This window comes from Rousettus aegyptiacus, unplaced genomic scaffold (assembly GCF_014176215.1).
Source record: "Rousettus aegyptiacus isolate mRouAeg1 unplaced genomic scaffold, mRouAeg1.p scaffold_m13_p_3, whole genome shotgun sequence".
NCBI lineage: Eukaryota > Metazoa > Chordata > Mammalia > Chiroptera > Pteropodidae > Rousettus > Rousettus aegyptiacus.
In genome coordinates this window covers 10,467,634-10,483,349 of record NW_023416306.1, presented here as the reverse complement: position 1 = coordinate 10,483,349, position 15,716 = coordinate 10,467,634, and positions in this window count along the sequence as shown.

The window sequence follows — 15,716 nt, the reverse complement described above, 5'->3', positions numbered from 1 at the left end:
GTGCACACATGAGAAGTCAGGCAGCCCTCAAGGCTGTGACCTGAGCTACAGTCATCATCATGGACAGACACGACAGCATCCTGAAGTGGATAAAGCCAGAGCTACAGCCATGGGTGTGAATGAGACACATCTGTGCAGCCACAGCCCCAAGCTCAGGCCCCTGCCTGTCACTGCCCTCAGCTCCCTAGATCGGGGTTATAGAGATCCAGAGTCTAAACTAAAGCAGGACCGCCCAGGAATGCTCCCAGGTTGCTGGTGGGACCACAGGTCTGGAGAGGGGGAGGCTGGGCATAGCGCCATGCAGCACTGAAGCCAGAGCCTCCTGCTGCAGTCTGGGGGCTGCTTCCCTGTTCCTCTGGCTGTCCTCGAGGGCACTGCCTTGTCATTCTGTCCTTCTGTGTGCAGTCACGAGGGTCCTTCCTTCCCCCGATGAATGGACCCACCTCTCGCTGCCTGTGCATCTGGCTTCTGCTGCTTCTCAGCCTCCCCGGGCTCCCTTTTCTGTGCATCCCTGTGTGCATTTCTCTCCCCTGTCTCCCCCTTTCTCCATCCTTGGGTCTTTCTCTCTGCCTCTGTGTCCCTTCCTCTCCTTTCTCTCTGCCTATCTACCTCCTTTTCTCCCTGTCTGACTGCCTGTTCCCTTTGCCAGGCCACACCTGCTCACGCTCTCAGAGAGAGCGTCTCCAGAGCTGGCCTCTGATGGCATTGGTCGATCTGAGGCTCCTGCCCCCTTGCCCCCGCACCTAGAACTCTGGTGCCTGGAAGGAGGAGGTTGGGGGAGCAGGTTGGTTTCTAAATTCTTCAGAGCTTTCCCGTGGTGGCCAGCACCGGGCCATCCATTTTCTCTCCCAGTCAAGGACGGCAGGAAAGCAGCCATGTCTCTTTCATCACAGACCAAATTCTAACTCTGGCCTGGAAGAGGGCACTGAGATGTGGGGGCGGGTGGGGGTGAAGGGGGCTCCCACTGACTCCTAGAGCAGACTGGGGTTATTCTATCCAGGTCCGTGTCTTCCAGCTGGGTCCAAATCTGCTGCTGTCTATGGCAGGCTGCCCCCATGGGAATTCCCCTCCTGCCCACCCTCTCTCCAGCTCTTCCCGGCAGAGCAAACTGTTCCCCTAACCCAAAGGAAGTCTGGTCCGTACCCACCTCGCCACCTCCTCTCTTTTCCCTCTTCATCTCTCTCTCACCCGGACACAGAGGACTGCTTCCCTTGGATTCTCCTGCTTTCCAATCCCGGGCCTGGGCACGCTCAGGGCAGAGAGGAGAGGGCTGGGCTCTTGAGGCTGGCAGGTCTGTGCCAAATCCCAGCTCTGCCACTTGCTAGCTGGGTCATCTCAGACAACTAACTTAACCTCTCTGAGCCCAATTTCCTCATCTGTAAATGCAGATAACACTCCTTTTCTTGCAAGGTTGGCATGAGGATCGACTGAGTAATTTACATACAGGTACCTCGTATAAAGCTGGGCACAAAGTAGACATGCAGTAAAGTATTTGTTATGAATAAATGAATGAGTGAACGATGAATGGATAGTAGAATTTAGACAGGCAGGAACAGGGCACGGAGGAGGAATGCCAGGTGTCAGGAACAGTGCAAGCAAAGGGCACCGAGGCCAGAAGTCTTGGAGAGGGAATGGGGAGCCATGAGCGCTTAGCACAGATGCAGAGTCCAGAAGCCCAAAGAGAAGTCTCAGGTAGGGGGAAAGGACTGGCCAGAGGATGGGGAACTTACTGAATGTCAGCGATGCACGGGCAGCTAAGACTAATTATAGCAGTGGCCACCAGGAGGGCGGCCCCGCGCTGAGGGCTTTGTGGGCATTTCCTCATTTAGTCTTCAAAACGTCCCTCTGAGGGAGATGCTATTATTCCTCCCACTTTATTATTCCTCCCACTTCAGATGAGGAAATTGAGAAACAAAGTGGTTTTCCTGGGGCACACGATTTGTAATTGCTCTAGCCAGGATTTGAACTCTGGTCTATCTGACTTCGAAGCTTGTCCTCGGTCCCCTTCCGAAGGGAGGACCCTCACAATTCCTAGGCTATATGAATAAAATGGCTTAAAGAGACTTTTGGTTAATGAAAAAGAGTAAATAAAGGCATAATCGGAGGGCCCAAATATCAAGAAGATCGAAGCTTGGCACGATTGAATCAGGGAAGACTTCCTGGAGGGAGCTGGGTACAGAGGCTGAGACAGGGCCCAGAAGTGAGGCTGAGGCAGCCCGGGTGAGGGTGGGGGTGGGGCGCCGGCTGTCACCATGGGTGACCCTGGAGCACAGTGGCTCTGCTGCCTGACTGCCTGGGGTTGGGGCTCTTGCCCTGGATCTGCTTTTCACTGCGGTCCGTTTCCTCGGCCCCACCTGGCCCAGCTTGTGCCTCCCTCTGGCTGGTCCTCAGAAAAGTAGGGAGGGCGGGGCCCCATTCCCAGCTCTGCTGCCCTCTTGCTGCAGGACCGTGGGCGAGCTGACTCCCCTTTCAGATCCTTTTTCCACCTGTGGAATGTGGCTAACTGTGCCCACAAGCTGGGTGCAAGCTGAAGGTTAGCGGTGAGCACAGTGCCGGCATTGGCGACTCGTCCTGTTCCCCGGAGCAGGCCCAGACCCCCATTTCAGAGCAAAATCCAAAAGACAGGAGGTGTGCCGCAGGGGCCAGACTCTGCAGCCAGACTGACCAACACTTTGTAGCTCCGTGATCTTGAAGAAGCTATTTAGCCTAGTTCCACAGTTTCCTCATCTGTGAAATCAAATGGTTTCAGAGCTTTTCTGATTCTAAAGTCTAAAACAGAACATCTCTTATATAGTGTACAGCCATCCCGTTGAGCCTGGGGCATTTCTTACAATCCAATTTATTCATGTTTTTTCAATAAAGCATATGAATGTTCGGAACAAGGTAGTGAAATGAACAAAAATAGCTTCTCTTTACTTCAGGTCATTTTGGCACCATGTAATTTGACACTAAACCTATATACAACTTTTTGGTCACCAAAGATTTTTAAGATTTCCATATCGTGGAGAAGGGATTGCAAGCTTGGAGTATTTGCCTGATGGAGCTGACATGTGAATACGATGATGTAGCACACGCAAGGCATTCAGGGCCACGCTTGGCACATAGTGAGTGCACAAGACATACACGGTATACAAAGGGTGCCTCCTCTGCTCAAAGCCCTTCTGCAGCTCCCATGTCCTCAGGGTAAAGCGATTCTGAGCGAGGCCCTTTGTGACTGGAGCTTGAACTCCAGCTTCAGGTCTTACCTCTTCCCTTCACTCCCTCCACGTTCACTTTGTTATCTTTCCTCAGTTTCTCAGACACACCCTGCTCTCTCTCTGCAGGCTGTTGCACTTGCTGCGTCTTCTGCCTGAAATGCCCCCTGCTCCGCAAACCGTTTCATCCTGCAGGTCTCACAGCCCTCACCTAAGCACAAACCACGTGCCAGGAAAGGTGCCGGTCTCCACCAGACTGTGATCTCTGGGAAAGCAGTGGCCATCTGCACATCCTTGTCCGGCACACAGTGGGTGTTGAATGAATGAACATTCTTACTCATAAATGGCGTCGTTAGCTCAGGGGCCAAATACGTGTTCGTTGAATGAATAAATGAAACACAGCTCTGGAAGGAAGATCCTACCCCATATGCACGCCAGGAGATTCTTGGAATGTTCTTCTCCCTTTCCAGATTCCTAATGTGATTTTTTAAAAAGGGGCCCAGACTCTGCAGGGGGCCAGTGAGGCCTCTGGGATCGCAAGGGCCTGAGGAGGTGGCTTTAGTACATTAGGCAGAAACCACTTGTCCAGGGTTAATAGAGGCCTCTGGGGCCTGGGGAGCAGGGGGAGGGGTGAAGGGAGCCTCCAGCATTCTGGACAATTGCTATAAAATAAACTTCATAATCAGGTAAATGCATTTGTACGGGGGATGGTTCCCGTGCAGCTGTGGGCGTCCCCCTGGCTGGAGGGGACCTGTCTAATCTCAGGGTAATGAAAACGTGGGTCCAATTACGATGCAGGGCTCAGGCCTGGGCTGGGCCGGAGCAGGGGAGCTGGGCCCCTGGCAGCGGAATTAGAACATTTAAGCTGTCAGGCCGAATCCGGGAGAGGCCTGATTACCTGGCCCGAGAAGGGGCCACTTTGGTTTGGTGTCGACTATAATTTCCTGGCCGCCTGCCGTGAAGCCAGGGGCCACCTTCTCTTCCCTGCGATGGAGGTCCAAGTCCTGCCTCTGTGACCTCCAAACCTCCTCCCCCCACTCCCCCGACCCACCCAGGGGGGCTGGTCTGGGCCTCCCAAGACGCCCATGTGGGGCAGGAAGAGGAGCAGGTACATGAGCGACACATACTTGAGGTATGCCGAGTGTGCGTGTAATGAATGGGCGCAGGTTAAGGAAAGTGTGTACACTAGCTACGCGTGAATGACATGTGCGCAGGAGGTGGATATGGTACATGTGGTATGGATACACTAGGTGTGTGTCAATGACACAAGACGTGTCCACGTGGATTATGTGCAGCCGATCCGGCAATGGGGCATGCGGCGGACTGCACGGGCTGTAAGTACGGGGTACCTGCGTGTGGACGAGTGCACATGGCAGGGCCGTGTGTATACAGCTATGTGTGATGTGTGTTCTGTAAGTGCCATGAGAGCCCGGATCAAGTCCACCCCCCAGCACCGAACTGGGTGCCTGACTGGGTGGCTAGGTGCCAGTTATGTAAATGTTGAAGGAATTCATATCTGTGCAATAGGTACATGGGAGCTATGTGACGCATGGATTAAAGGTAGCATATGGAGCCCGCATGAAATGAGCCGTGTATGTGTGCGTGTGTGCGCGTGTGCGTGCACGTGTGTGTTTCTTGTCCCCGCTGTGTGATGTAGGGGCATGAGTGGTGGAAGGCTTCAAGGGGCTGAACTGTAGGGTCGTACAGACCTGCGCGTGAGGCCTGCCTCCTCCACTTAAAGACTGTGTGATCGCAGATAAGTCATTTAACCTCACTGAGCCTGACTTTTTTCATCTATAAAGTGGACCATAATAATAAGCATCACACCTAGCATTTACTGAGCACTTACTATGTACCGGTACTGTCCTAGCTGCTTCTCATGCATTACTACTATCTTGCTGACTTTTCACAATAACCCTAATAGTAAGGACTACCATTCCCTCACTTTGCAGGTAGGGAGACTGAAGCTCTCAGAGGTTGGATATTGGCGAAGCCAGGATTTAAACCCAGAGAATTTGACTTCGGGGCGAGCTTTTAACTGCCAGGCAAAACAGATAGTGCCTATTGCATAGGGTTGTCCTAAGGATTGAATGAGATAATCCAAGTAAAGCACCTAGCACTGTATCTGGCGCATAGTAAGCGCTCCGTAGATGTTACTACTATTTGCACATGTCACGTGTATATGGGATCTACAGAACAGGTGCAAGGGAATATGTGGGAAACGTGCATACTGTACATTTGTGTAAGAAAGAGACATACGTGTAGGTGTGTTTGTGGGTGTGTGCAGTATAGGCATACATTTACACAAGGTGTTTATGCATATGTGGTGTATTTTACATAATGAATACAAGACATGCAAACAAATGTTTTATGATATTATTAAGCAGATTATGAATTTAGAAAAATTGCATACTTGAGGTAAGGTAAATGTATAAGCCTACACTGGCCCTGTACTTGTGAATTGAAGAATATAGGTAAATGAGGTGGCAATAGATATCTGAGGTCATGGTCATGAATGTGCACATTTGTGTGTGCATAGAGGTGACACACACCAATATATAGATCTGCATGGGGTGGATAGACATACTGTACGTATGCAATGCATCGCACGCAGTCATGTATATGCACACGTATGTAAAGTGCTTGCGCATAGTGTGTGCATATGTATATATATGGATACATATGTTTTGTATATATATGCACATATATATATATGGACATGGATGTAAACAGTGCGTGTTTGTGTAATGCACATACTTGGGGGTTTATTGTGTATCCTTTTGAGATGTATATATGTGCATCTTTGCCTAAATGCCACCGTCTCGGTTAAAATACCCATAACTACCCTATTTAAAACAGACCTAATTTCCCATGCCAGTCTCTTCTCTATTTTCTCTAAAAAAGGATCCCTTTTAAATATACTATGTAAGTCATTACTTTCTCCCTCCCTCACTAGAACGTAAGCTTCAGGGGGCCACAGGCCTTTCTCGGATTCGTTCACCCCTGAAGCCGGGTGCCCATACGAGGCCCGCCTGGCACGTTGGATGGAGATGCCCACCACAATTTGTGGAGGCGGCCAGCAGATGTCTACGCGCCTGCAATGCAGCTCCGTGCGGCCTGTGCACGATGGAGCGGGGACTCGGTGCTGAGCACAGCCAGGCGGCCGCGCCCGAGGGCAGTGCTACCGACTTCAGGTGGCGCACGCACGCACACGCGCGCTCAAGCGGTGTGCCCTGCGTACGTGCAGATGACAGACGTGCACCAGCTGCCGCCGGGCCAGCGCCGGGTCACCTCCGCCCCTGCCCGTGGCCCTGGGTCTGCACTAGGCCCCTCCCGGCCGCTGCCGTCTCCCGGGGCGCGACCCGGTGTACCGGCGCGGCCGGCCGGGCTCCGGCCATTTCCCGGCGGCCCAGGGCGGGGAGCGGGAGCGGGGCCGCGGCCCGGCCGGGCGGCAGGAAGCGGCGCATTGTTCACGGGCCGCGGCCGGGGCAGGGAGTTCCCGGCCCCGCGCGGACATAAAAGGAGAAAGCAGCGCCCGCGCAGCGGCCGGCCGACCCGCGGCCTGGGCGGCCGGAGGAAGCGCGGCCCGCGCTCCGCTGACCCCGGCATCCGCTCCGGGCCGGCAGCCCGAGAAGGTCGGCCGCGCCCCGCCCCTGCGGTCCTCCGGACCCGGTTCGAGTCCCGACCAGAGCCGGCGTCGCCTCACGTGTAAAATTAAAAACAAGACGCTTTTTAATTCAAAAACGGGATTGGACCTCCCGGGTAACTCCCCCACCCGCTCCCTCCATCCTGTGCCCCCACTCACGTTCCCTTGTCCCACTAAAAACCTGAACGCAGTCCCTCGAGGGCAAAAGGTACACAGTAAAACGCAGGGGAGCATGTTCTATCTTCTAAAGGAAACCCAGTGTAGCTTGAGCGACACCCCTTTGTGCAAACGGAGCTGGCATGACAGGGGCCCAAAACACCCTCTTCTTCGGCGTGGAACTTTGTCTGCAGGCATCTTTATGGATGCAGAAACTGAGGCCTGGAGTGGGGGGAGACTTGCTCAAAGACATCAATCTCAGAAACTGGGTCATGCAGACTTTTTACAAATCCAGGGTCTTTTTCTCCCTGGGCTTAGACATACCACCAATTTGGTGGTGGTTGTTGACTGTAAAATTGGTCAAACAATGCTGTTACTAATGTGTATTTTTTCAAACCAGCTTTACACTTATTACTCATTTGAGGCTCATCCCCTCTGGAGGTGGCCATGGGTAAACTGAAGCCCACAAAGGTAAAGTGTCTTGCCCAAGTTGGTTAGGGGCAGGGAGTCTTCTCCTTGGTCTGTTTTAGGTGCTAACCTGACAACTCCTGCACACAGTCTTGAGTGGGGTGGGTGGGTAGGTGGGTGTAATTTGCATGAGGGTTAAGATGTAACCAAGGCTGGAAAAAGTAAGGGATTAGTAACCCCACCCCATTCCAGCCCATCCCAACCGACCTCAGCCCAGCCCCCAGCCCACAGCACTGAGCTTTGCCTTCCTGGAAGGAAAAGACAGAATCTTCACCATTTCCACAGGGGCCTGGAGAGGTTAAGTGACTCACATCAGGTCACACAGAGACATGGCTGTGAGGCAGAGGCTGTCTGCCCCACCAGAGCCAGCCCTCTTCTTCTGGAGAGAATCCCCTCCCCGAGTCCTGACATTCGGGGGACCTGTCCTGGGGTGCCTTTGCCCAGTGGGCCAGGATATGCTAACTGTGGAGAAATGGCCTTCCCTCCACCCCTGCCCCCACCCAGCCGGGAACCCTACACCGGGGGTAATTGAGATCAGATGCGGCTGTGACCCACGGAATGCTCCCCAGCAACCTGGAAGCATTTATTGTCTGGAAGGGAATCCAGGGCCCACGCTAGGCCTCCCTCCCTCCCTTGCTGTCTCCTCCCTAGGAGGCTGAAGGTGGACGGGGGCCCTGAGGAGCCTCTGGTGCTGCCTGGGGGTTAGTGCAGCGGCCTTGATGAATACAACTGCTGAAAGCACCTTCCTGGCTTCCTCCTTCCTGGAGATACGGTTACAGGGGTCCAGACTTCCTGCCCAGCCTGCCCAACTTCGCAATGTGAATCTGCAGGCTCCCCGAGAGGGCAGCTCTGTAGGCGCTACCCCCCCCCCCCCCCCCAGCTGGGGCCACAGCAGCCCCATCTCATTCAGAGCTCAGCTCAAATGTCACCTCCTCAGGGAGGCCCTCCCTGACCACCCCATATGAACTAGCCCACCTACCGGCAGTCTATTTCTCTCACTCCATTTAATTTTCTTCATGTGACTGGTTGGTTCCTGTTTTTTCTTATAATAATGTTTCTTTCCTGATAACCACCCCTCACACACACACACAAGAATGTGAGGACAAGGACCTTGTCTTGTTCACTGCTGTATCTCAGAGCCTAGAACCGTGCCTTGTGCATAGTAGGTGCTCAGTAAACACCAACTGAATGAACGAAACAATGAATGAGCCCCCATCTTTGGCCTCTGAACTTGAAACTTGACTTTGAATCTTTTTTCTGAGGTTACCATCCTCTGGTTTGTCTCACATCCTCTGCCTTGATTTCACATTTCTGGTATAAAACTTCAGTTTCTGATGCTCATTCTTCTCCCTGCATTTTACTGTCACAGGTTCTCATCTGGGAGCTGCAGGCTGACCTCCAGCCTCACATCTCTGATCTCTCTTCTTTGCCTTGGTCTCCCCAGCCTCTGCCGTGTGACCCTGGGAGAGCCTCTTGCCCTGCCTGAGCCAGCAGAATTCTTCTGCAAACAAAAGTTTACATGGGAATAACAGTATATGAGACAGACAAAGGGAATGAAAGGTGTGAGGTGGCTGATTCTTGAGCACCTGGCTTTTCCTATGTCCCCCTGCGTTGTCCTCAACACAACTTCGCAGATCCCTACAGCTTCCAAGAACACCATTGAAAACCTTGGATCTGATGGTTACTCAGTCTCTGTTAGCTCTGTAATTAATTCTCCCAGTGCCATTTCTCAGATGTTTGGTCTTAAGCATTCATTTAGTGGGTTATCAAACATTAATGGGCCACAATCGTGTGCCAGTCTTTGCTCTAGCCCCCGCTCTCCAATCTCATGTGTCCAGTTTCTGGTTCCCTTTCCTCATTCAACAGGTAGTCTGGGAGCACAGTGCAGGTTCCAGGGCCATGAAATCTCGCAGAACCTCAGCAGGGCGGCAGCGGCTGATCCCACACCTTTGCGTGACTTAGGAAAAGGCGCCCCCTGCTGGGCAGTTGCAGCCTTGCTGGACCACAGCTGGCCATCAGAAAGTGCCTCTGATGGAAGAAAGAGGTGCCTATCTTCTTGGAGGACAAAGCCTCACGTTTGGGCTCAGGCTGGCCGGATTTCAGACCCCTTCTGTGTGCACAAACTTCATAGGTGGCTCTGTGGGTGAGCAACCTGTATGTGCTTGTTTTAATGCTCTGCTATCATTGTCTTGAGATTAAACAATATTATTGAGCAAGCCACTGCACATTTTCATTTCACGTGGGGTCCCGCAAATTATGTAGCCAGTCCTGACTCTCCACGTAGTCCTAGTTACATGACAGCAGCCCCCATTACACAGAGGGGGAAGTGGAGGCCCAGGCAGGGTGAACTATCTGCTGGTGAGGCTCCGTGCAGCCCAGCGGGGCAGGGGCTGGTCTGCCAGCTTCCAGCTGGGTGAGTCTGGACAAACTAGGCTATAGGGGAATCAGGCCTGGTTCCCACCTGGAGGCACCCTGGAGCAGGTGGGAGGGCCATAGGAGAGCATATTTAGAACATGAGGCATGCAGAGGCAGAGGAAGTGCCCGGCCACGTCAGGTGCCAGGTGACTGAGGTGCGGGGCAGTGTGGGGGAGGAGTGACTCTTTCTACCAGGGCTTTAGAGAAGGCTTTTTGGAGGCAGTGACAAAGGATCTAACATTAAAGGATGAAGAGGGTTTGAGTCAGGAGGGGAGAGCTGTTGGGTCTTCTCAAAGAAAGCCTAGCACAGGCAGACAGAGCAGCGGGAAAGAGTGTGGTCTGGGTGGGGAGCGGGAGCGGGGGCAGTAGTGGGAGATGGCCCTGCAGAGGAAGGGGGTGAAGGGCCTCAAATGCCAGGGTGAGGGCTCTGGCTTTTATCCTCTGGATGGGGTTGGGAGGGTCCCCACTCTCACTGTGATTAGAGCAGATTCATATAAATTTGGTCTGTTTTATATATGAGGTGGAAGTGGGAGTAATTAGGATTTGGTTTGTAAAAAAAAGATGTTGCCTCTACAGATATGTTTGAAACCCACAGCTATTAGGGGTGACAAGCCAAAGAAGGGTTTAAAAGTCCCTGTGCCTGCTTCTGGCTCCCTTGCAAGGCTCACACTCTTTACTGGGTGAAACATGAACCTCGGAGAGAGGCAGGTGCTGACTCTGGGTCACGGGCAATATCTAGAATCCAGGACTCCTAGATGGAGCTTTTTGGATGCCTCAGCTGCAGGAGCTCACACCCACAGGCCTTCCCAGTGGGTGTGCATCCCCAGCTGACAGCTCCCTTCCTCCTCCTACCGGCCTTCCTAGAAAAAGGCAGCCTATGCTGCCACCTGGTGGCAACTTGGAGGTAGGCAAGGGTGCCTCCTGGGCTCCAGAGCTAGCGGCACTGTTCTTTCTGGTCCAGACAAGGGACCGGGTGTCGGAGGTGGGTGGGAGTGACCTTGTTCTGGAGCACTGACCCCTTTAGGATCCTGGAACCATTAGTGATGGTACATCCCACCCCGAATCTGTCTTTCCTCTCTCAGCACTCTAAGTGTCTAATCTGGAAGCCTGGGTGTGGTTACCCTTGGCGCCTCCCACTCCCTTATACTCTAAACCCAGTTTGTCCCCAAGACTCCAAGTCCTATCAAGTCTGCTTTTTAGGCAGACCTGGAGCATGTCCATTGCTCTCCATCCCCAAGACCACGGCTCAGGTCCAGCGCCATCGTCCTCACCTGGTCTGCTGCAGTAGCAACATTTGGTCCCCTCCCCACTCGGGCCTGTCTGCCATCCAGCCTGCACCCAGAGGGTCCTTGCTAAAACCCACAGCTATGCACATCACTCCCTACTTAAAACCACCGACAGCTCTCCATTGACCCCAGGACAAAACTCGGCCTCTTTACTGAGGAACGCTTTTGGGAACGGTCACTTGCAAAGCCCCAGCTCCACCTCTTAGGGCCCCCGTCTGCTTCCCCTGTGTGGGCAGTACAGCGGAGTGGTTACGGGGGTAGACTCCAGGGTCTGGATGCCTGCTTTCAGACTGCGCCTTTGTCATTTGCCAGCTATGTGACCTCAGTCAAGTTACCTACCTCAGAGGGTTATTGTGAGAATTAAATGAATAATCACAAGAGAAGCTGCATCAAGTTGCGGCCAGCTGTCGGTTAGAGGACACAGTCCGCACATGAGACTGACCTCACGCCCGACACCAACTGCAAGTTCGGGAGGTGTCCAAACGGCCCTCAGGTTCGATAAGTCACCAGAAAGACTCAGAAAACTCACGGAAAGCTCTTGTCCTGATAGTTTCGGCTCGTCACAGGGCAAGGATAGAGATTCAGATCAGCCACAGGAAGAGCTATGCAGGGCAGAGTCACATGGGCCCCCACAGCTAGAAGGTCTGTGACAGGAACTCACGCTCGTGGTCTCTTGAAGCAGTCATGCTGCCAGGGACTGTGATCCCAGCCGGCCCACCTCTGAGAAGCCAGTGGGCAGAGGAAGTGACCTGTGCTGTGAGGCCCTGGAGCAGCAGCGAGGAAGCCAGGCAAGCAGGTTTCAGTTTCGTGCGTCAGGATCTTCCAAGAATGAACATTTCCTGGTGGGGTGGGTGCGAGTGAGTTCAGCCCTCCAAGGTCTGCCACGGGGATGGGGCCTGGCCTATCCTGAGGTCTGGGCAGGAGCTGAGAGTGGGTTTCAGAGTCCCCCTGTCCGTGCCCAGCGTGGCTGGATCCAGGGTGGGGACAGGAGAAAGCAGAGCCGGCCAAGGCAGAGGCCAGTGGGGGAGCGGCAAGAGGCCTGCCCGCGGCCTCTGGAAGGAGGCTGAGCTGTGCATTCTGAGGAACAGGGCACTCACTCCTGGGGTTGGGACAATTCATGCAAGGTGAGAATTTGTCATCTTGGGCACATGGGGCAGATACAGGGCCCCAAAAGCATTTCACCCCAGTAGCCTCCTGGGGAAGGACCTAGTTGAGGTCCAAGAGTCCCAGATCCGGCTCTTTCTCTGCTTCGTGTCTTTGGGCAAACTCCTTCTTGCTCTGGGCTGCAGTCTCTTGAGCTGTTCCATGGAGGTTTGGGCCCAATGATTTGATGCCCCTTCTACAGAGAGACAGGAAGCGGGAGGCTTAGAGAAGTGGCATGAGGGTACTGGAGATCAAGTCAGGACTGGTCATGGTGGCGTCGGTCCATGGGCCTAGAAACTAGTTCCTCCCTCACCCTACCCCCTCTAAGCGTCTCCGCTGCCCCCCACACTGACCACAGCCTTTTCTTCTCCTTTTCTATTTTCAGACATCCTAGAGTTCCGAGGAAGGCCCCGGCTGTCGCCTGCCCGGGGAACTGGAGCTGCTGAGAGAGGCGTCTCCAGGGCAGTCAGGCCTGCAGCGAGCCATGGGGCCAGGAGCTGAGAGCTGGGTCCACACCTCTGGCTGGCAAAGGGCCTTTTCCAGGGCCTTGCTCTGGCCCAGCCCCCTGGGGGCACTGGTTCTTGCTGGAGCCCAGACTGACCAGAAATTGGTGGCGGGTGCGGCTGGGGAGGAATGCAGTCCTGGCTCTTGGCCCTGGAGGCTCAGCCAGACCAAGACCAGGAGCATCTTGGGGGCTGTGCCTGGCTAAGTAGGGAGCCTGAGGCCAGGGGCTCCGTGAGTGGATTCTGAATTCTGGATTCAGTCAGATTAAAACACCAGCTCTGCCCCTCACAGGCAGCAAGATATATTGCAGGAGGCCAAACCCAGGCTTCTTCCTCTCCACTGGACCTATGAAGGCTTTCCCTTGGGCTCTCTAAGAGGTGGGAGGGGTCACCAAAAGGGCACCCGGAATACTCCTTTTCTCCTTTTTTCCCCACCCCTCAATGAACACATTTTCTTAGGGGTGGGGAGGCACCGCTCTGAGATGGAGTGGAAGGGCAGGTAATTCCCCTGGTCGTGGAGACGGCCTCGAGGTGGTTGGGAAGAGGCGCTACTGTTCTTCTGCTCACCTCCCAGCCAGTCTCGTACCCAAACCTCCCTACTCTATGTCAGAGTCTGGGGTCTCGGGCTCCAGAGGGCCTCGTTCTCACTTCACTAACTCTGAATGACCTTGGGCAAGTCCCCTGCACTATCTGGGGCTGGTTTCCTCATCTAGAACATGAGGGAACTGGTCTAGGGTGCATAATTCTGATTTCCCCACTGGGGATGTTGTGTTAGGTCCTGGGCTCGGGAGGCCTCGGGTCTGGTACAGTAACCTCAGAGCGGTTCTCAGGCAGCCCAGGTGACTAGTGTTCTCTTGGCAGGGAAGAAGTAGAGGGGGTGAAGGGATGGAGACATCTCTGTTTATGAGCAACAACTCCCCAGCCACAACTTGGAAATGATTGTGCTAGAAATGGCAGAGATGGAGAGAGAGAGAGTCAGCAAGATAGAGTCAGCTCAGATACAGTGAAAGAAGAAGAGAGTATCCAAGACGGAAATGCAGAGACAAGGCCACCTACAGACTGAGACAGAGGTAACAGAGACAGAGACAGAGAAACAGAGATACGGAGCCTAAGACATCGGTAAGGGCAGGCAAAGGAACGCAAGGCCAGAGAGGAGCGGAAAGAGAGCCAGGGACAGAGCGTTCTTCTCCCTGGGAGTCGAGCCAGATCTTGCTTTTGTCTGCAAGGTGCCCGTCAAATTTCCTCTAGGACTGGAACCCTCCGTGACCCCAATCTAAATGTCCTCCAGACCTCCCTTCCCTGGGGTAGTGTGTACCGAGATGAGAGCCCGTATAGGCTTGGGGTCTCTGAGGCTTCATGGTCTTGGAGTTTCACGAAAGGGTAGGGGTAAATAGTGGTGGAGGGTCAGAGATGAATGAAAGTTATTACCTGTAGAGGGATGTGATTAAGGTTGGGGGAGGAGCAAGGAGATGGAATCTTCAAATCAGGCATTAACTCTGTGTCTCACTATTTTAGGGAATGATTTAGTGGGGAGATGGTTGAGAGGTGGGTATTTAGTGTTGGAAGGAAGGAGGAGATATGAAAGGTGAAGAGCTGAGATGGACAAGGATGGGTTTAGTTGCGTTGAATTACGCTGAGTTAGGCTGAGTGTAGTTGGTTTGATCTGGGTGGAGTGGAGTAGAGTTGTGTTATGTCATGTTGTGGAGGGTTGGGTTGAATACAACTTAGTTTGGTTGGATAGAATGGAGCTGGATCTGTATCTGAGTTCCTATCTCCCTCTCAATGACTCTTTGGTTAGGTGGAGCCGTGTTTAACTGATTTGCCTTGAATTTAGCAGAGTTGAGCCAGCTTGGCTTGTGTTGAGATGGGCTGGATTGGGTTGAGTGAAGTGGAGTTCAACTGAATTGGGTTAGGTTGGATTCGAATGGGTCGAGTGGAAATAGAGCTGGGTTGACTCGAGTTGAATTTAGAACTGAAGTGGGTTGAGTTGAGTTGAATTAGGTTGGGTTGGTCTAGATAAGAAAGGTAAAAAGTTCCAAGTAGACAGGAGTAAGAGGGGGTCCAGATCCAGTACAATCCAAAATACGCTGCCAAGAAAGGTGGAGTGAAATGCCAATAAGGAGAGATCCAGCGAGGGCCGATGTCCAAGGCTGACAGTTAGGCAGGTCTGAGATGCTTTGGCATACAAACGGTCTAGCTCAGTGTATCTCCATCTTTTTACCACCATCCACTTCCACTGGTGCGGAGACCCACTGCATCCGTGATTCGCATCTCGGCGTGGGAGGAGCGTATCGGAATCTCGTTACATGTATGTATGCGTGCACATGTGTGTGTGTGTGTTCCCAGTGCTCCTTCCCCACCCTTTGTCTCTGTTCCTCTAAGGCTCTCTCGCTCGCCTGAGGGCTCCGTGGCAGCAGAAGTCTCTAGCACCCCATCTGGAGGTCGGCCAACGTGCCATCTCGTGAGTTTTGGCAGGATGGGTGGAGTGGAATTGAAAGGAATCACAGAGCAGTGAGGTCACTTCTGTGTGCTGGGCACTAGGTTCCCGTCCTGAGTGTGGCTTGGAAGAGGGGTCCAGGTGTGGGTGCTCTGAGATGCCCACAGAGCCAGCACTCCTCTCCTCAGGGCGTGGGAGGCTGTGCGCAGGTGGCTGACCAGTCCTCACTTACCACCCAGTTCTTTCTTGTGGTCCTGGCTACGTGGCTGGGTCTCCCCACTGGTGAGTCACACACACACAGGCACGCACGCACGCACGCACGCATGCACGTGCACACAGCACTGGGGCTCTGAGAGTTGGAATTGCTGGAGCTCCTTCATTCACTGCTTCGTTCTTGGCTTAAAAATCTGCATTTGCAGGAAATAGAAAATGCAGAGATGCCAGAGCTAGAGTTAAACAACCAGAAGA